Raw genomic sequence first — 20,874 nt, forward strand, 5'->3', positions numbered from 1 at the left:
GTGGGGATTCAGACCTACCCGTCCAAACCGAAACACCCGCCTCTCTCGAATAAAACACCTCAGCTCCCCTGGGGTGTGAGTCTTCCTAAAGTCCACAGCTTTCCCAAAATTCCTGAAAGCAAGTAACCCCAACCCTTATCCCTCCCACTGAAGGATGAAGCGTTTGGGGGAAACATGTCTGAACATCCAGTCACCCTCCGAAAATCCACAGGTGATGACAACCCGTCTCTCAGCATCTTATATCCGTGATTCATTTACCCAGAACCCAGCTGCAGCAACACTGCAATTACCGCCCTGAGCCCAGGCCAGAGGAATTTACCGCACACTGGCCAGCCACTTCATACCGGCTTTAAACCATTTGTACACCATTGGGACCCAGGCGACAGGGACACCCCACTGCCTCACCCACTCCCTCCCTTCCCCCACCGCCTCCCAAACTCCATCACCCCCACTCCCTCCCCTCCCCCACTGCCTCCCCAACTCCATCACCCCCACTCCCTCCCCTTCCCCACCGCCTCCCAAACTCCATCACCCCCACTCCCTCCCCTCCCCCACTGCCTCCCCAACTCCATCACCCCCACTCCCTCCCCAACTCCATCACCACCACTCCCTCCCCTCCCCCACTGCCTCCCCAACTCCATCACCCCCACTCCCTCCCCTCCCCCACTGCCTCCCCAACTCCATCACCCCCACTCCCTCCCCTCCCCCACTGCCTCCCCAACTCCATCACCACCACTCCCTCCCCTCCCCCACTGCCTCCCCAACTCCATCACCCCCACTCCCTCCCCATCCCCACTGCCTCCCCAACTCCATCACCCCCATTCCCTCCCCTCCCCCACTGCCTCCCCAACTCCATCACCCCCACTCCCTCCCCTCCCCCACTGCCTCCCCAACTCCATCCCCCCATTCCCTCCCCTCCCCCACTGCCTCCCCAACTCCATCACCCCCACTCCCTCCCCTCCCCCACTGCCTCCCCAACTCCATCACCCCCATTCCCTCCCCTCCCCCACCGCCTCCCCAACTCCATCCCCCCATTCCCTCCCCTCCCCCACTGCCTCACCAACTCCATCACCCCCACTCCCTCCCCTCCCCCACTGCCTCCCCAACTCCATCCCCCCATTCCCTCCCCTCCCCCACTGCCTCCCCAACTCCATCACCCCCACTCCCTCCCCTCCCCCACTGCCTCACCAACTCCATCACCCCCATTCCCTCCCCTCCCCCACTGCCTCCCCAACTCCATCACCCCCATTCCCTCCCCTCCCCCACTGCCTCCCCAACTCCATCACCCCCATTCCCTCCCCTCCCCCCACTGCCTCCCCAACTCCATCACCCCCACCCCCACTCCCTCCCTTCCCCCACTGCCTCCCCAACTCCATCACCCTCACTTCCTCCCCTCCCCCACTCCTTCCCCTAAGAAGCTCCCAAGCTTCTGGTCACCTGTCCGAGATTTCCCCATCAGCCTCAGCGTCTTGTTTGATGGCAAACTCTGAGACGTTTGGTTATGTTCAAAGACAAGTTGTTGGGGGTGTAAATAAAAATCGCCACCTGATCGAGTGGCGGAAACAGATTCAATCATCGCCTTCAACCCGGAATTGAATACATTCTTGAAGAAAACAATTGGAGGTCACGGGGAGAGTGTAGGACACAGATTGTTCTTTGAAATAGTCAACACAGACTTGATGGGTTGAATGGCCTCCTTCTGTACTGTAATTGATACGTGTCCTCCTCCTTTAGATATCATAACCTAAGAGGGTGTTAGCCACCATGGACTCTCTTTGGATTGGTCCATTATCACAGGATCCCTACAGTGCAGAGAGAGGCTATTTGGTCCATCGAATCTGCACCAACTCTCTTCATCCTCCCCTCCCCTCTGCCCTATCCCCATAAACCCGCACATTTACGATGGCCAATTCACCTAACCAGCATGTCTTTGGACTGTGGGAGGAAACAGGAGCACCCGGAGGAAACCCATGCAGACATGGGGAGAATGTGCAGACTCCACACAGTGACTCTAGCCGGGAATCGAACCCAGATCCCTGGCGCTGTGAGGCAGCAGTGCTAACCACTGTATCACCGTGCCGTCCCGGGTCCCTGGCTCTGTGCGGCAATTGTGACACTGTCCTTGGCAAAATCCCAAAATCACAGAGGTGTGACGCTCGCCAAAAACATATTCTCCAAATGAGTGTTTGCAAAGTGAGTGTGAAGATGAGAGTGTACAGGCATGAAGCTACCTTCCTTCGCTGGAGAATTCACTCATAACGGCATCTCCACATCATGAATTCACTCATTCCAGGGGTTGCTGTAAACCCCGGGTAGAGAAATCTCACACTGCCTCGGCGGGAAGGCATCTATCCAGTTGTACAGGGGTTTACTGGCTGTCTGAGGGAGGAGATTTCTAACCTCCATCTCTGTGAGTGGAATTTTCAGTATTTGTGTGCAGGAACACCCAGGTCAAAGTACACAGAGTGCCAGCGCAAGTAATCGACTGGAGTGCTTCATTCAGAACACTCAGCACTGGCATCACCGCGATGCATTGGGATTTTATTGCTGGAAGGGCACCCCAGGCAGGATGCCAGCTCCAGGCTGGAATAGTTGGCACACTGAAAGTTACTGGGAGTAATTTTCAGTTTGCCAACTGAATTGTCTGAGAAACACCCAATGTATCAACCTGAGAACGCTACAACTCTCATCAAATTTTACAGATGCACCACAGAAAGCATCATTTCTAAAGTTAAAGTTTATTTATTAGTCACATTAGGCTTACATTAACACTGCAATGAAGTTACTGTGAAATTCCCCTTCTGGCTGTATCAGAGCTTGATATGGCTCCTGCTCCGCCCAAGACCGCAAGAAACTACAAAGGGTCGTGAATGAAGCCCAGTCCATCACTCAAACCAGACTCCCATCCACTGACAAGAACCCCACACACCCTGGACATACTCCCTTCCACCTTCTTCCATCGGGAAAAAGAGATAAAAGTCTGAGGACACGTACCAACCGACTCAAGAACAACTTCTTCCCTGCTGCCATCAGATCTTTGAATGGACCTACCTCGCGTTATTTGATTTGATTTATTATTGTTACATGTATTAACATACAGTGAAAAGTATTGTTTCTTGCGCGCTATACAGAAAAAACATACCGTTCATAGAGAAGGAAAGGAGACAGTGCAGAATGTAGTGTTACAGTCATAGCTAGGGTGTAGAGAAAGATCAACTTGATGCAAGGTAAGTCCATTCAAAAGTCTGACAGCAGCAGGGAAGAAGCTGTTCTTGAGTAGGTTGGTACGTGACCTTAGACTTTTGTATCTTTTTCCCAATGGAAGAAGGTGGAAGAGAGAATGTCCAGGGTGTGTGGAGTCCTTAATTATGCTGGCTGCTTTGCCAAGGCAGCGGGAAGTGTAGACAGAGTCAATGGATGGGAGGCTGGTTTGCGTGATGGATTGGGCTACATTTACAACCTTTTGTAGTTCTTTGCGGTCTTGGGCAGAGCAGGAGCCATACCAAGCTGTGATACAACCAGAAAGAATGCTTTCTATTGTGCATCTGTAAAAGTTGGTGAGAGTCATAGCTGACATGCCAATTTTCCTTATTCTTCTGAGAAAGTAGAGGCGTTGGTGGGCTTTCTTAACTATATGTCAGCATGGGGGGACCAGGACAGGTTGTTGGTGCTCTGGACACCTAAAAACTTGAAGCTCTCGACCCTTTCTACTTCGTCCCTGTTGATGTAGACAGGGGCATGTTCTCCTTTACGCTTCCTGAAGTCGATGACAATCTCCTTCATTTTGTTGACACTGAGGGAGAGATTATTGTTGCCGCACCAGATTCTCTGTCTCATTCCTGTACTCTCTCCCGTCATTGTTTGAGATCCGACCCACTATGGTGGTGTCGTCAGCAAACTTGAAAATCGAGTTGGAGGGGAATTTGGCCGCACAGTCATAGGTGTATAAGGAGTATAGTAGGGGGCTGAGAACACAGCCTTGTGGGGCACTTGTGTTGAGGATGATCATGGAGGAGGTGTTGTTGCCTATCCTTACTGATTGTGGTCTGTGAGTTAGGAAGTTCAGGATCCAGTCACAGAGGGAGGTGCCGAGGCCCAGGCCATGGAGTTTGGAGATGGGTTTTGTGGGAATAATGGTGTTGAAGGCTGAGCTATAGTCAATAAATAGGAGTCTGACATAGGTGTTTAGTTGATTAAGTTGATCTTTCTCTACACCTATGACTATAACACTACATTCTGCACTCTCTCCTTTCCTTCTCTATGTACGGTATGCTTTGTCTATATAGTGTGAAAGAAAGAATACTTCTTACTGTGTACCAATACATGTGACAATAATAAACCAAATCAAATCGATAATATGAACAAAGAATGAAGAACAGTACAGCACAGGGATAGGCCCTTCGGCCCTCCAAGCCTGCACCGATCACGTTGTCTTATCTAGATCAACCGCTCATATCCCTCTATTCCCCGTTTGTTGATATGCCTATCAAGATAAGTCTTAAATGTGGCTAACATAGCTGCCTCAACAACCTCACTTGGCAGTGCATTCCAGGTCACCCTCCGTGTAAAAAAATCTTCCCCCGCACATCTCCATTGAACCTTTCCCCCCTTACCTTGAACTTGTGCCCCCTTGTAATTGTCATTTTTGCCCTGGGAAAAAGCTTCCAATTGTTCACCCTATCCATACCCCTCATAATTTTATAAATTCTATCAGGTCACCCCTCAGTCTCTGTCTTTCCAGGGAGAACAATCCCAGTTTATTCAATCTCTCCTCACACCTAATACCCTCCATACCAGGCAACATCCTGGTAAACCTCTTCTGTATTCTGTCCAAAGCCTCCATATCCTTCTGGTAGTGTGGCGACCAGAATTGGAGACAGTATTCCAAATGTGGCCTAACCAATGCTTTATATAACTGCAACATAATTTGCCAGATGAGCCAGATTTTCCCTGGTGAGTATCTTGAGGTAGTGAATACCCCGCCCCCCCCTCCAACCCCACCCCCAGCTCAGCACTCCCACCTCAAGACAAATGCCCCAAAAAGGCGACACGGTGGCACAGTGCAGTCGGTTGGAACGCAGTCGTGGAACGCAGCCTCGGAACACAGTCGTGGAGTACAGTCACGGAGCACAGCCTCGGAATGCAGTCGTGGAGTACAGTCTCAGAGCGCAGTCGTGGAGCACAGTCTCAGAGTGCAGGCTCGGAACGCAGTCTCGGAGTGCAGTCTCGGAGCGCAGTCTCGGAGCGCTGTCTCGGAGCACAGACTCGGAGCGCAGTCTCGGAGCGCAGTCTCGGAGCGCAGTCTAGGAGTGCTGTCTCAGAGCGCAGTCTCGGAGCGCAGTCTTGGAACGCAGTCTCGGAGTGTAGTCTCGGAGCGCAGTCTCGGAGCGCAGTCTCGGAGCGCAGTCTCGGAGCGCAGTCTCGGAGCGCGGTCTTGGAGTACAGCCTCAGAGTACAGTCTCAGAACGCAGTCTTGGAACACAGTCACGAAGCGCAGTCTTGGAGCGCAGTCTCAGAGTACAGTCATGGAATGCAGTCGTGGAGTGCAGTCTCGGAGCACAGTCTCGGAGCGCAGTCTCGGCGTGCAGTCTCGGAGCGCAGTCTCGGAGCGCAGTCTCGGAGCGCAGTCTCGGAGCGCAGTCTCGGAGCGCAGTCTCGGAGCGCAGTCTCGGAGCGCAGTCTCGGAGCGCAGTCTCGGAGCGCAGTCTCGGAGCGCAGTCTCGGAGCGCAGTCTCGGAGCGCAGTCTCGGAGCACAGTCTCGGAGCGCAGTCTCGGAGCACAGTCTCGGAGCACAGTCTCGGAGTGCAGTCTCGGAGCGCAGTCTCGGAGTGCAGTCTCGGAGCGTAGTCTCGGAGCGTAGTCTCGGAGCGCAGTCTCGGAGCGCAGTCTTGGAGCACAGTCTCGGAGCGCAGTCTCAGAGCGCAGTCTCGGAGTGCAGTCTCGGAGCGCAGTCTCGGAGCACAGTCTCGGAGCACAGTCTCGGAGTGCAGTCTCAGAGCGTAGTCTCAGAGCGTAGTCTCGGAGCGCAGTCTCGGAGCGTAGTCTCAGAGCGCAGTCTCGGAGCGTAGTCTCAGAGCGCAGTCTCAGAGCGTAGTCTCGGAGCGCAGTCTCGGAGCGTAGTCTCGGAGCGCAGTCTCGGAGCGCAGTCTCAGAGCGCAGTCTCGGAGCGCAGTCTCAGAGCGCAGTCTCGGAGCGCAGTCTCAGAGCGCAGTCTCGGAGTGCAGTCTCGGAGCGCAGTCTCGGAGCACAGTCTCGGAGTGCAGTCTCGGAGCACAGTCTCGGAGCGCAGTCTCGGAGTGCAGTCTCAGAGCACAGTCTCAGAGCGCAGTCTCGGAGCGCAGTCTCGGAGCGCAGTCTCAGAGCGCAGTCTCAGAGCGCAGTCTCGGGGCGCAGTCTCGGAGCGCAGTCTCGGAGCGCAGTCTCAGAGCGCCCTCTCTGTAACCCCCATGACTTGCCTGGATGTGCAAAATCTCACTAACTGTCCTGTCTGGAGACAATACACATCTCTTTAACCTGTGCTTAACCCTCTCTCCACTCACATTGTCTGTATCTTTACTATTTGATTACCTATAAAGATTCGCATTCCAACCATTATTTTGTAAATTGAGTTTGTGTCTTTATATGCCCTGTTTGTGAACAGAACTCCCACTTACCTGACGAAGGAGCAGTGCTCCGAAAGCTAGTGGCGTTTGCTCCCAAATGAACCTGTTGGACTTTAACCTGGTGTTGTGAGACTTCTTACTACGTTCTTGGGGTGCTGTCTCGGAGCGCAGTCGTGAAGTGGAATGTCAGAGCGCAGACTCAGAGCGCAGACTTGGAGTACAGTCTCGGAGTACATTCTTGGGGTACATTCTCGGAGCGCAGTCTCGGAGTGCAGTCTTGGAGCGCAGTCTCAGAGCGCAGTTTTGGAGCGCAGTTTCAGCGTACAGTCTCGGGGTACAGTTTCAGAGTGCATTCTCAGAGCGCAGCCTCGGAGCACGGTCTTGGAGCGCAGTCTCAGGGTGCAGTCTCGGAGCACAGCCACAGAGCACAGTCTCGGAGCGCCGTCTTGGTGTGTAGTCTCAGTGCACAGTCTCGGAGCACAGTCTCGGAGCACAGTCTCGGAGCACAGTCTCGGAGCACAGTCTCGGAGCACAGTCTCGGAGCACAGTCTCGGAGCACAGTCTCGGAGCACAGTCTCGGAGCGCAGTCTCGGAGCGCAGTCTCGGAGCGCAGTCTCGGAGCGCAGTCTCAGAGCGCAGTCTCAGTGTGTAGTCTCAGAGCGCAGTCTCAGTGCACAGTCTCGGAGCACAGTCTCGGAGCACAGTCTCGGAGCACAGTCTCGGAGCGCAGTCTCAGAGCGCAGTCTCAGTGTGTAGTCTCAGTGCACAGTCTCGGAGCACAGTCTCGGAGCACAGTCTCAGAGCGCAGTCTCAGAGTGCAGTCTTGGAGCGCAGTCTCAGGGGGCAGTCTTGGCGCGCAGGCTTGGAGTGTAGTCTCAGTGTGCAGTCTCGGAGCACAGTCCCGGAGCCCAGTCTCGGAGCGCAGTCTCGGAGTGGAGTCTCAGTGTGTGCAGCCTTGGAGCAGACGGTCTCGGAGTGCAGTCACAGAGCGCAGTCTTGGAGCACTGTCATGGAGCACAGTATCGGAGCGCAGTCTCGAACGCAGTCTCGGAGTGCAGTCTCGGAGCGCAGTCTCGGAGCGCAGTCTCGGAGCGCAGTCTCGAAGCACAGTCTTGGAACGCAGTCTCAGAGCACAGGCTTGGAGTACAGTCTCAGAGGGCAGTCTCGGAGCGCAGTCGTGGAGCACAGTCTCAGAGCACAGGCTTGGAGTACAGTCTGGGAGTGCAGGCTCGGTGCGCAGTCTCGGAGTGCAGTTGTGTAGTGCAGTCTCGGACGGCAGTCTCAGAGTGCAATCTCAGTGCACAGTCTTGGAGCAGACAGTCTCAGAGCGCAGTCACGGAACGGTTTCAGAGCGCAGTCACGAGTGCAGTCTCAGAGCACAGTCTCGGAGCGCAGTCTCAGAGCGCAGTCTCGGAGCGCAGTCTCGGAGCGCAGTCTCGGAGCGCAGTCTCGGAGCGCAGTCTCGGAGCACAGTCTCGGAGCACAGTCTCAGAGCGCAGTCTCAGAGCGCAGTCTCGGAGCACAGTCTCAGAGCGCAGTCTCAGAGCGCAGTCTCAGAGCGCAGTCTCGGAGCGTAGTCTCGGAGTGCAGTCTCGGAGCGCAGTCTCGGAGCGCAGTCTCGGAGCACAGTCTCAGAGCGCAGTCTCAGAGCGCAGTCTCGGAGCGCAGTCTCGGAGCGCAGTCTCGGAGCGCAGTCTCGGAGCACAGTCTCAGAGCGCAGTCTCAGAGCGCAGTCTGGGAGCGCAGTCTCGGAGCACAGTCTCGGAGCGCAGTCTCGGAGCACAGTCTCAGAGCGCAGTCTCAGAGCGCAGTCTCGGAGCGCAGTCTCGGAGCGCAGTCTCGGAGCGCAGTCTCGGAGCGCAGTCTCAGAGCGCAGTCTCAGAGCGCAGTCTGGGAGCGCAGTCTCGGAGCACAGTCTCGGAGCGCAGTCTCGGAGCACAGTCTCAGACTGCAGTCTCGGAGCGCAGTCTCGGAGCACAGTCTCAGACTGCAGTCTCGGAGCGCAGTCTCGGAGCACAGTCTCAGACTGCAGTCTCGGAGCGCAGTCTCGGAGCACAGTCTCGGAGCGCAGTCTCGGAGCGCAGTCTCAGAGCGCAGTCTCGGAGCACAGTCTCGGAGCACAGTCTTGGAGTACAGCCTCGGAGTAGAGCCTCGGAGTGCAGTCTTGGGGTGCAATCTCAGAGAGCATTCTCAGAGCGCAGTATTGGAGCGCAATCTTGGAGCACAGTCTCAGAGCGCAATCTTGGAGCACAGTCTCAGAGCGCAGTCTTGGAGTGCAATCTTGGAGCGCAGTCTTGGAGCACAGTCTCAGAGCGCAGTCTCGAGCGCAGTCTCAGAGCGCAGTCTTGGAGTGCAATCTTGGAGCACAGTCTCAGAGCGCAGTCTTGGAGTGCAATCTTGGAGCGCAGTCTTGGAGCACAGTCTCAGAGCGCAGTCTCGAGCGCAGTCTCGGAGCGCAGTCGTGGAGAGCAGTCTTGGAGTGCAATCTCAGAGCACAGTCTCAGAGCGCAGTCTCAGTGCGCAGTCTCAGAGCGCAGTCTCGGAGTGCTGTCTCAGAGTGCAGTCTCAGAGGGCAGTCTCGGAGCGCAGTCTCGGAGCGCAGTCACGGAGCGCAGTCTTGGAGTACAGCCTCGGAGTACAGTCTCGGAGCACAGTCTTGAAGCGCAGTCACGGAGCACAGTCTCGGAGCAGAGTCTCGGAGCGCAGTCTCAGTGCGCAGTCTCGGAGTGCAGTCTCGGAGCACAGTCATGGAGTACAGTCTCGGAGCAGAGTCTCGTTGCGCAGTCTCAGCGCGCAGTCTTGGAGCGCAGTCTCAGAGCACAGTCTCAGAGCACATTCTCAGAGTGCAGTCTCGGAGCGCACTCTTGGAGCGCAGTCACGGAGTGCACTCTTGGAGCACAGTCACGGAGTGCAGTCTCGGAGCGCAGTCTTGGAGCGCACTCTGTGATTGCGATCCACGATTACGCTCCAAGACTGCGCTCTGAGAATGCGCTCTCAGACTGTGCTCCGACACTGCGCTTCGAGACTGTGCTCCGAGACTGTACTCCGAGGCTGTACTCTAAGACTGCACTCCGAGACTGCACTCCAAGACTGCGCTCCAATACTGCACTCTGAGATTACGCTCCATGACTGCGCTCCGAGACTACGCTCTGAGACTGTGCTCCAAGACTGCGCTCCGAGACTGTGCTCCGAGACTGCGCTCTGAGACTGCGCTCCGAGACTGCGCTCTGAGGCTGCACTCCGAGATTGCGCTACATCAATGCGCTCTGACACTGCGCCCCAAGACTGTGCTCCGAGACTCTACTCCGAGACTGTGCTCAGAGACTGTGCTCCGAGACTGTGCTCCGAGACTGTGCTCCGAGACTGCGCTCCGAGACTGCGCTCCGAGACTGCGCTCCGAGACTGTGCTCCGAGACTGTGCTCCGAGACTGCGCTCCGAGACTGTGCTCCGAGACTGTGCTCCGAGACTGCGCTCCGAGACTGCGCTCCGAGACTGTGCTCCGAGATTGCGCTCTGAGACTGCAGTCTGAGACTGTGCTCCGAGACTGCGCTCTGAGACTGCAGTCTGAGACTGTGCTCCGAGACTGCGCTCTTGAGACTGCAGTCTGAGAGTGCGCTCTGAGACTGTGCTCAGAGACTGCGCTCCGAGACTGCCCTCCGAGACTGCGCTCCGAGACTGCGCTCCAAGACTGCGCTCCGAGACTGCGCTCCGAGACTGCGCTCCGAGACTGCGTTCCGAGACTGCGCTCCGAGACTGCGCTCTGAGACTGCAGTCTGAGACTGTGCTCCGAGACTGCGCTCTGAGACTGCAGTCTGAGACTGTGCTCCGAGACTGCGCTCTGAGACTGCAGTCTGAGACTGTGCTCCGAGACTGCGCTCCGAGACTGCACTCCGTGACTGTGCACTGAGATTGCACTCCGAGACTGCGCTCCGAGACTGTGCACTGAGATTGCACTCCGAGACTGCGCTCCGAGACTGCGCTCTGAGACTGTGCTCAGAGACTGTACACCAAGACTGCGTTCCACGACTGCGCTCCGAGACTGCGCTCCGAGACTGCACTCCGAGACTGTGCACTGAGATTGCACTCCGAGACTGCGCTCCGAGACTGCGCTCTGAGACGGTGCTCAGAGACTGTACACCAAGACTGCGTTCCACGACTGCGCTCCGAGACTGTGCTCCGAGGCTGTACACCAAGACTGCGTTCCACGACTGCGCTCCGAGACTGTGCTCCGAGACTGTGCTCCGAGACTGTGCTCCGAGACTGCGCTCCGAGACTGCGCTCCGAGACTGCGCTCCGAGACTGCGCTCCGAGACTGCACTCCAAGACTGCGTTCCACGACTGCGCTCCGAGACTGTGCTCCGAGACTGTGCTCCGAGACTGTGCTCCGAGACTGTGCTCCGAGACTGTGCTCCGAGACTGTGCTCAGAGACTGCGCTCCGTGACTGCATCCCAAGACTGCGTTCCACGACTGCGCTCTGAGACTGCGCTCTGAGACTGTACTCTGATACAGTACTCTGAGACTGCGCTCCGAGACTGCGCTCCAAGACAGCGCTCTGAGACTGCACTCCGTGACTGCGCACCGAGACTGCGCACTGAGACTGCGCTCCGAGACTGCGCTCCGATACAGCACTCTGAGACTGCGCTCCGAGACAGCACTCTGAGACTGCGCTCCGAGACTGCGCTCCAAGACTGCACCCCAAGACTGCACTCCGACACTGCAGCTGCGCTCCGAGACTGCGCTATGAGAATGCACTCCAAGATTGCTTTCCGCGACTGCGCTCCGCAACTGCTCCGAGACCGTGCTCAGAGAATGTACCCTGAGACTGCACTTCGAGAATGTACTTCGAGACTGCGCTCCGAGACTGCGCTCCGAGGCTGCGCTCCAAGAATGTGTTTCGAGACTGCACTCTGAGACTGCGCTCCAAGACTGCGCTCTGGGGCTGTGCTCCGAGACTGACTCCAAGACTGTACCCCGAGACTGCGCTCTGAGACTGCGGTCAGAGACTGTACTCCAAGACTGCGCTCTCAGGCTGTGCTCTCAGGCTGTGCTCCGAGACTGCACTCCAAGACTACGCTCCAAGAATGCGTTTCGAGACTGCACTCTGAGACTGTGCCCCGAGACTCCCCTCCGAGACTGCACTCCGAGACTGCACTCCGAGACTGCACTCCGAGACTGCACTCCGAGACTGCACTCCGAGACTGCGCTCCGAGACTGCGCTCCGAGACTGCGCTCCAAGAATGTGCTCCAAGAATGCGTTCCGAGACTGCATTCCAAGACTGTGCTCCAAGACTGTGCTCCAAGACTGCGCTCCGAGACCGCGCTCCGAGACTGTGCTCCAAGACTGCGCTCCGAGACCGCGCTCCGAGACTGCGCTCCGAGACTGCGCTCTGAGACTGCGCTCCGAGACTGCACTCCAAGACTGCGCTCCGGGACCGCGCTCCGAGACTGCGCTCCGAGACTGCATTCCAAGACTGCGCTCCGAGACTGCGCTCCGAGACTGCGCTCCGAGACTGCACTCGAAGACTGCGCTCCGGGACTGCGCTCCGAGACTGCACTCCAAGACTGCGCTCTGGGACCGTGCTCCGAGACTGCACTCCAAGACTGCGCTCCGAGACTGCACTCCAAGACTGCGCTCCGGGACTGCGCTCCGAGACTGCACTCCAAGACTGCGCTCCGGGACCGCGCTCCGAGACTGCACTCCAAGACTGCGCTCCGGGACCGCACTCCGAGACTGCACTCCAAGACTGCGCTCCGGGACCGTGCTCCGAGACTGCGCTCCGAGACTGCGCTCCGAGACTGCACTCCGGTCACTATCCAGGGTTGGGACATGAAACAGACACAGGTGAGACAAACCTGGCTGCAATGCTCCTTATTGGTGGAGCAGCTGGTGTCCATTGTCAAAGATGCCCACTTCACTGAAGCCAATCAAAGTCCCTCCTGGTGATCCAGGACAGCATTCACCTGGATCTGGGAAAGATCAGAGTGTTTCTAACTGGGGGGAAGCCAGGGATAATGTGGGAGCACAGAGATGTAAGGATCCGAGGATTGGGCTGAATGTGTTAAAACATGCGGAAGGTGCACACATTAGACTTGTATTTCGCTAATTGAGGTGCTGGAGGATTTGATTGGAGCTGGAGAACGTTGGTTAGGCCATAGCTGGAGTACTGTGTGCAGTTCTGGTCACCTCACTATAGAATCATAGCAACCCTACAGTGCAGAAAGAGGCTGTTTGGTCCATCGAGTCTGCACCGACCACAATCCCACCCAGCCCCTACCCCTATATCCCTACATATTTACCCTCTAATCGATGCATCTCAGGACTCTAAGGGACAATTTTTAGCATGGCCAATCAACCTAACCCGCACATCTTTGGACTGTGGGAGGAAACCGGAGCACCCGGAGGAAACCCACGCAGACACGAGGAGAATGTGCAAACTCCACACAGACAGTGACCCAAGCCGGGAATCGAACCCAGGTCCCTGGAGCTGTGAAGCAGCAGTGCGAACCACTGTGCTACCGTGCTCCACAGGAAGGATGTGATAGCACCAGAGGAGTTACAGAGGAGATTCACCAGGGTGCGGTCCCAGATTCACCTGGGACGGAACATTTGAGCTTTAAGGAGAGACTGGATAGGATTGGATTGTTTTCTCTAGAGCAGAGAAGGCTGAGGGGGGACATGATTGAGGTGTGTAAGATTATGAGGGGTCTGGACAGGGTGGTGGGGGCAGCTGTTCCCCTTGGTTGAGGGGTCAAGCACGAGGGGGCAGAATTTAGGGTGAGGGGACAGGAGATTTAGAGGGGATTTGAGAAAAAACCTTTCACTCAGAGGGTGGTGGGAATCTGGAATGCGCTGCTTGGGAAGGTAGTGGGGGCTGGAAACCTTAGAGCCTTTAAAAAATATTTGGATGAGCACTCGAAGCATAATGATATCCAGGGATATGGCACAAGTGCAGGAAAATAGCATGACTTTAGTGGTAGTTACTGTCAGTGCGGACTCGATGGGCCGAAGGGCCTTTTCTGTGCTGTACGACTCAATGGGCAGGATTTTCCAGCCGCACTCGCCCCAAAACCGGAAAATCCCGCCATAGATCAACAGACTTTTCCATTGGTCAGCATTTGTAGCCCATCCCTAATTGCCCCTTGAACTGAGAGTTTCCCTCGGCTATTTTGGAGGGAAGTTAGGAATCAAGCACATTGCTGTGAGTCAGGGGTCACGTGTAGTCCAGACCGGGGAAGGACGGCAGATTTCTTTCCGCACAGGAAACCAGATGGATTTTTACAAAAATTGGCAATGGTTTCACCATCACTGAGATTACCTTTTAATTCCAGATTTTATTAACTGAATTTAAATTTCACCTTCTGCCGTGGGGGGATTTGAACCTGGATTACTAGTCTAGTGACAATGTCACTACTCCACCAGCTCCCCAGAAAATTGAAAAAACTGAGATTGATTAATTTTTATTCAACAAGTGTATGAAGATTTAAGGTACAAAGGCGGATCATTTAAGTTAAAATACAACAGCTACGACTTAATCATAGAACCCCACAGAGTAGATGGAGGCCATTTGGCCCATTTGGCCTGCATCGACACTCTTGAGTATCCTATCCAGGCCCTATCTCTGTAACCCCATCTATTCCTCTAACCTACACATCTCTGGACACTTAGGGGCAATTTTTAACCTGGCCAATCAACCTAACCTGCACATCTTTGGACTGTGGGAGGAAACCGGAGCACCCGGAGGAAACCCGCACAGACATGGGGAGAACGTGCAAACTCCACACAGACAGTGACCCAAGGCTGGAATTGAACCGGCGTCCTTGGCGCTGTGAGGCAGCAGTGCTAACCACTGTGTCATCTGGTAAATGAATGGTAGAATGGCGAGAATGGTCAGTTCCTGTCCTTGACCTCTCCTAAGCAGCAAATGGTCAGAATACGGAATGCGCTGCCAGAGGATGTGGTGGAGTCGGACTCAATTTGGCCATCAAGATTGAACTGGACAATTAGCAAAATAGAATAAACATAAAGGGATGTGGGGAGGAGGCAGCAGAGCGAGACGGGCGGCACGGTGGCACAGTGGTTAGCACTGCTGCCTCACAGTGCCAGGGACTAGGGTTCGATTCCAGCCTTGAGTCACTGTCTGTGTGGAGACTGCACATTCTCCCCGTGTCTGCGTGGGTTTCCTTCGGGTGCTCCGGTTTCCTCCTATTGTCTGAAAAAGGTGCTGGTTAAGTGCATTGGCCATGCTAAATTAACCCTCCGTGTATCCGAACAGGCACCGGAGTGTGGTGACTAGGGGATTTTCACAGTAATTTTGTTGCAGTGTTAATGTAAGCCTACTCGTGACAGTAATAAATAAACTTTAAACTTCCCTTGTAGAGGGGCCACATCAACCTGTGGCCCAAATGGTTTTCCCCCTGTTCCTATGATACCGTTAGGAATGCCTTGACTGAATATCAGTTCCAATCTCTGTAGATTCGGAGAATGCACTGACTCATTTCCAAAGTGACATTTGCCAGAGTAAAGGTTACAAATCTCATTCTCACATTTCCTCACACCTCCCCAGCAAGAGTAACACAACCGTTTGAGTTGACACAAAACAGGCAGGCCACTCGCAATGACAGCGTTATGTAAGAGCGGCAACAGGAGGAAATGACAAGAAACTTGTGAGGGGTTAAAAAACAAACATAAGACCATAAGGCATAGGAGCAGAATTAGGCCACTCGGCCCATCGAGTCTGCTCCGCCATTCAATCATGGCTGATATTTTTCTCATCCTCATTCTCCCGCTTTTTCCCCAAAAGTCTTGAACCCCTTACCAATCAAGAACCTATCTATCTCTATCTTAAAGACACTCAATGACCTGGCCTGCACAGTCTTCTGCGGCAAAGAGTTCCACAGGTTCACCACTTTCTGGCTGAAGAAATTCTTCTTCATCTGTTTTAAAGGATCGTCCCTTTAGCCTGAGGTTGTGCCCTCTGGTTCTAGTTTTTCTTACTAGTGGAAACATCCTCTCCACATCCACTCTATCCAGGCCTCGCAGTATCCTGTAAGTTTCAATAAGATCCCCCCTCATCCTTCTAAACTCCAACGAGTACAGACCCAGAGTCCTCAACCGTTCCTCATACGACAAGCTCTTCATTTCAGGCATCATTCTTGTGAACCTCCTCTGGCCTCCAAGGCCAGCACAAACAAATTATATAGTCGGTAAAAGTCACGTGAGCCCTTTAAAAACATGTAGATAGTATTCAAATGGTAAAGGAGGAAATGTCAGATGTGTTGAAGAATTACTTTGCGTTAGTTTTCAGAATTGGGAAGAGGATTATATAACTGAAATTACAGGGAAATTATTAATGAATTAAAACCGGAACACAGTCAAGTTAACACAAAATACTGGGATTAAAACAATAATGGTTCTAAACACTGACAAATGCCCAGGATCAGGTGTTCTTTAAAACAGATGAGGAGCAATTGCAGATGTTTGAATCGTAATCGTCCAACTTGTCTGGCAGCATCTGTGAAGAGAGTCAGAGTTCATGCCAGCGGGATTCTCTGGCCATTCACCCCAGCGGGATTCTCCAGCTGTTCACCCCAGCGAGATTCTCCAGCTGTTCACCCCAGCGAGATTCTCCAGCTGTTCACCCCAGCGAGATTCTCCAGCCGTTCACTCCAGCGGGATTCTCCAGCTGTTCACCCCAGCAAGATTCTCCAGCTGTTCACCCCAGCGAGATTCTCCAGCCGTTCACTCCAGCGGGATTCTCCAGCTGTTCACCCCAGCGAGATTCTCCAGCTGTTCACCCCAGCGGGATTCTCCAGCCGTTCACTCCAGCGGGATTCTCCAGCTGTTCACCCCAGCGAGATTCTCCAGCCGTTCACCCCAGCGGGATTCTCCAGCTGTTCACCCCAGCGGGATTCTCCAGCCGTTTACTCCAGCGGGATTCTCCGGCCATTCATGCCAGTGGGATTCTCTGGCCGTTCACCCCAGCGGGATTCTCCAGCCGTTCACCCCAGCGGGATTTTCCGGCCGTTCATGCCAGTGAGATTTTCCGGTCCTGCAGCGGTGGGCGGAGATTTGGCTGAGTGCCAAATTCTCCACCCTCACTTGCAGCGACAGCGGGGCATGAACAGCCAGGGAATTGGAAATGGAAAGTGGGAGGCCTTCAAAGGAGAAATTTTGAGAGTGCAGAGTTTGTATGTTCCTGTCAGGATTAAAGGCAAAGTAAATAGGAATAAGGAACCTTGGTTCTCGAGGGAGATTGTAACACTGATTAAGAGGAAGAGAGAGTTGTATGAAATGTACAGGCAGCAAGGAACACATCAGATGCTCGAGGAGTATAAAAAGTGCAAGAAGCTACTTAAGAGGGAAATCAGGAGGGCTAAAAGAAGACATGAGGTTGCTTTGGCAGACAGAGTGAAGGAAAATCCAAAGAGCTTCTATAGGTATGTTAGGAGCAAAAGGATAGTGAGGGATAAAATTGGTCCTCTTGAAGACCAGAGTGGTACACTGTGTATGGAACCAAAAGAGATGGGGGAGATACTAAATGGGTTTTTTGCATCCGTATTTACTGAGGAAACGGGCATGGAGTCTACGGAAATAGGGCAAACTGGTAGGGAGGCCATGGAACCGTTACAGATTAAAGGGGAGGAGGTGCTTGCTGTCTTGAGGCAAATCAGAGTGGATAAATCCCCAGGACCGGACAGGGTATTCCCACGGACCTTGAGGGAAGCTAGTGTTGAACTTGCAGGGGCCCTGGCAGACATATTTAAAATGTCAGTATTCACGGGGGAGGTGCCGGATGATTGGAGGGTGGCTCATGTTGTTCCGTTGTTTAAAAAAGGTTCCAAAAGAAATCCGGGAAATTATCGGCCAGTAAGTTTGACGTCGGTGGTGGGCAAGTTATTGGAAGGTGTGATAAGCGATAGGATCTACAAATATTTGGATAGACAGGGACTTATTAGGGAGAGTCAACATGGCTTTGCGCGTGGTAGGTCATGTTTGACCAATCTATTAGAGTTTTTCGAGGAGGTTACCAGGAAAGTGGATGAAGGGAAGGCGGTGGATGTTGTCTACCTGGATTTCAGCAAGGCCTTTGACAAGGTCCCTCATGGGAGGTTAGTAAGAAAGGTTCAGTCGCTAGGTATACATGGGGAGGTAGTAAATTGGATAAGACACTGGCTCAATGGAAGAAGCCAGAGAGTGGTTGTGGAGGATTGCTTCTCTGAGTGGAGGCCTGTGACTAGTGGTGTGCTGCAGGGATCGGTGTTGGGTCCATTGTTGTTTGTCATCTATATCAATGATCTGGATGATAATGTGGTAAATTGGATCAGCAAGTTTGCTGATGATACAAAGATTGGAGGTGTAGTGGACAGTGAGGAAGGTTTTCAAAGCTTGCAGAGGGATTTGGACCAACTAGAAAAATGGGCTGAAAAATGGCAAATGGAATTTAACGCAGACAAGTGTGAGATATTGCACTTTGGAAGGACAAACCAAAGAAGAACGTACAGGGTAAATGGTAGGACTCTGAAGAGTGCAGTTGAACAGAGGGATCTGGGAATACAGGTTCAGAGTTCCCTAAAAGTGACGTCACAGGTGGATAGGGTCGTAAAGAGTGCCTTTGGTACATTGGCCTTTATAAATCGGAGTATCGAGTATAAAAGTTGGAGTGTTATGGTAAGGTTATATAAGGCATTGGTGAGGCCGAATTTGGAGTATTGTGTACAGTTTTGGTCACCTAGTTACAGGAAGGATGTAAATAAGATTGAAAGAGTGCAGAGAAGGTTCACAAGGATGTTGCCGGGACTTGAGAAGCTGAGTTACAGAGAGAGATTGAATAGGTTGGGACTTTATTCCCTGGAGCGTAGAAGATTGAGGGGAGATTTGATAGAGGTGTATAAGATTTTGATGGGTATAGATAGAGTGAATGCAAGCAGGCTTTTTCCGCTGAGGCTAGGGGAGAAAAAAACCAGAGGGCATGGGTTAAGGGTGAAAGGAGAAAAGTTTAAAGGGAATATTAGGGGGGGCTTCTTCACGCAGAGAGTGGTGGGAGTGTGGAATGAGCTGCCGGATAAAGTGGTAAATGCAGGGTCACTTTTAACATTTAAGAAAAACTTGGACGGGTTCATGGATGAGAGGGGTGTGGAGGGATATGGTCCAAGTGCAGGTCAGTGGGACTTGGCATAAAATGGTTCGGCACAGACAAGAAGGGCCAAAAGGCCTGTTTCTGAGCTGTAATTTTCTATGGTTCTATGGAATTCTGGCCGATGTTTCAGGTGGATGAGCTTTCACAGGAACAGCTTTGACCATTTAGTCAACAGTGTTAGCTAAAAACTCTCCCCACAGATGCTGCCAGACCTACTGAAATTATCCAGCATTTCCTAATATTCCAGCATCTGCAGGATTTTTGTATCTCAGTTCAGGATTCATCTCTCTAAAATGTAATTCTATTATTAAAGGAAGATAAGAGACGGAAAAAAACAGGAAATTATAAGCCTGATAAATCTGATATATTATGTGGGGGAGTTATTGGAATCTAAGTTCATCTGAGCACTTAAAAGAAATTTAAGATGATGAGAGAGAGCCAACATTGATTTATGAATAAATACAAAATACTGTGGATGTTGGGTCAATGGACTGTAACATTTCTCTCTGCACAAACCCGCTGAGTTTATCCAGCATTTTCTGTTTTTATATCAATTTATGAAGCCAAGGACATATCTCCTCCTTCAGGTATCATTCCTCAGAGGGTTGTTGGCAACCATGAGCTTTCACTGGGTTGGTCCATGATTATACTTGGTAAAGTACTGCAGTGGTTTGCCATTGCCTTCTGCAGTGTGGCTGGCTGGCTGACTAGGAAACTCTCCTGCTCTTACTGCCTACCATCAGGCATGTTGGAAGGCTGAGAATCAACCTGTTTGGCCACTTTATGAACACTCCTTCCCTACCCATCAATCCTGAAGAGGGACTTGAACTCCCCGGGGTAGGGACACTATGCACTGCGTCACAAGACCTCCCATGTCGTATCTAACCAACTTTTGAGGAAGTCGCTAAAGTAATAGACTGGGGAATGCGTACGGATGGAGTTCATATGGATTTCAAGAAAGCACGATAAAGTTCCACAAAGGAACATTTAGTCAACAGTGTTAGCTAAAAACTAAAGCATTAAAAAACTGAAGGTGCCAAGTTAGGAGACTGATTGGAAAGTTAAAGCTTATTTATTAGTCACAAGTAAGGCTTACATTAACACTGCAATGAAGTTACTGTGAAATTCCCTCAGTCAACACACTCTGGCACCTGTTCAGGTCAACACACCTAACCTTTCAGACTGTGGGAGGAAACCCATGCAGCCACGGGGAGAACATGCAAACTCCACACAGACAGTGACCCAAGCCAGGAACTGAACCCGGGTTCTTGGCGCTGTGAGGCAGCAGGGCTAACCACTGTGCCACCCCTAGATGATAGAAAACAGAGGCGAGGGATAATAGGGATCTGTACTGAGGCCTCACCAATTCCCGATATTTATTAATAACTTAGATAACCCCATATCCAGGTTTGCAAGGATTGAAAGTCAAATCTGTAGGGTGGGCACCAGTGTAAAATTACAAAGAGATGGCGGTAGAATTAAATGAGCGGACAGAATTGTGGCAGATAGATTTCAACACAGCTAAACATGAAGTAATCTATTTTGGACCAAGAAAGAACAGCTACTCTTAAATGGTAGACAGTTCAGACCAGTGCAAACTCATAAAGTAATTGGAAGTTCAAGTACACAGATCAATAAAATGCTGGGGTCAGATACAATATAGATCATAACGGTTAAATGAACATTAAATTTTATAAGTTAATGTTTATTTATTCGTCACAGGTAGGCTTACATTAACACCGCAATGAAGTTACTGTGAAAATCCCCCAGTTGCCACACTCCGGCACCTGTTTGGGTACACTGAGGGAGAATTTAGCACGGACAATGCACCCTAACCCGCACATCTTTCGGATTGTGGGAGGAAACCGGAGCACCCGGAGGAAACCCACGCAGACATGGGGAGAACATGCAGACTCCACACAGACAGTGAGCCAAGCCAGGACCCAGGTGCTGTGAGGCAGCAGTGCTAACCACTATCCCATCCCGGGGTTATAACCGGGGTTAGAATATAAACGGGAAATGGGCCCCGCACCTTAGAATGGATTCTCTGGCCAAAGGAATGTCACACACATACAGGAGATCTCCAAGGATTAAACTAGAGATAGCAAAAACTAGGCTTGTCTTCCCTGGAA

The sequence above is a fragment of the Mustelus asterias genome, chromosome 28 (genome assembly GCF_964213995.1).
Source record: "Mustelus asterias chromosome 28, sMusAst1.hap1.1, whole genome shotgun sequence".
In the NCBI taxonomy this organism is placed as follows: domain Eukaryota; kingdom Metazoa; phylum Chordata; class Chondrichthyes; order Carcharhiniformes; family Triakidae; genus Mustelus; species Mustelus asterias.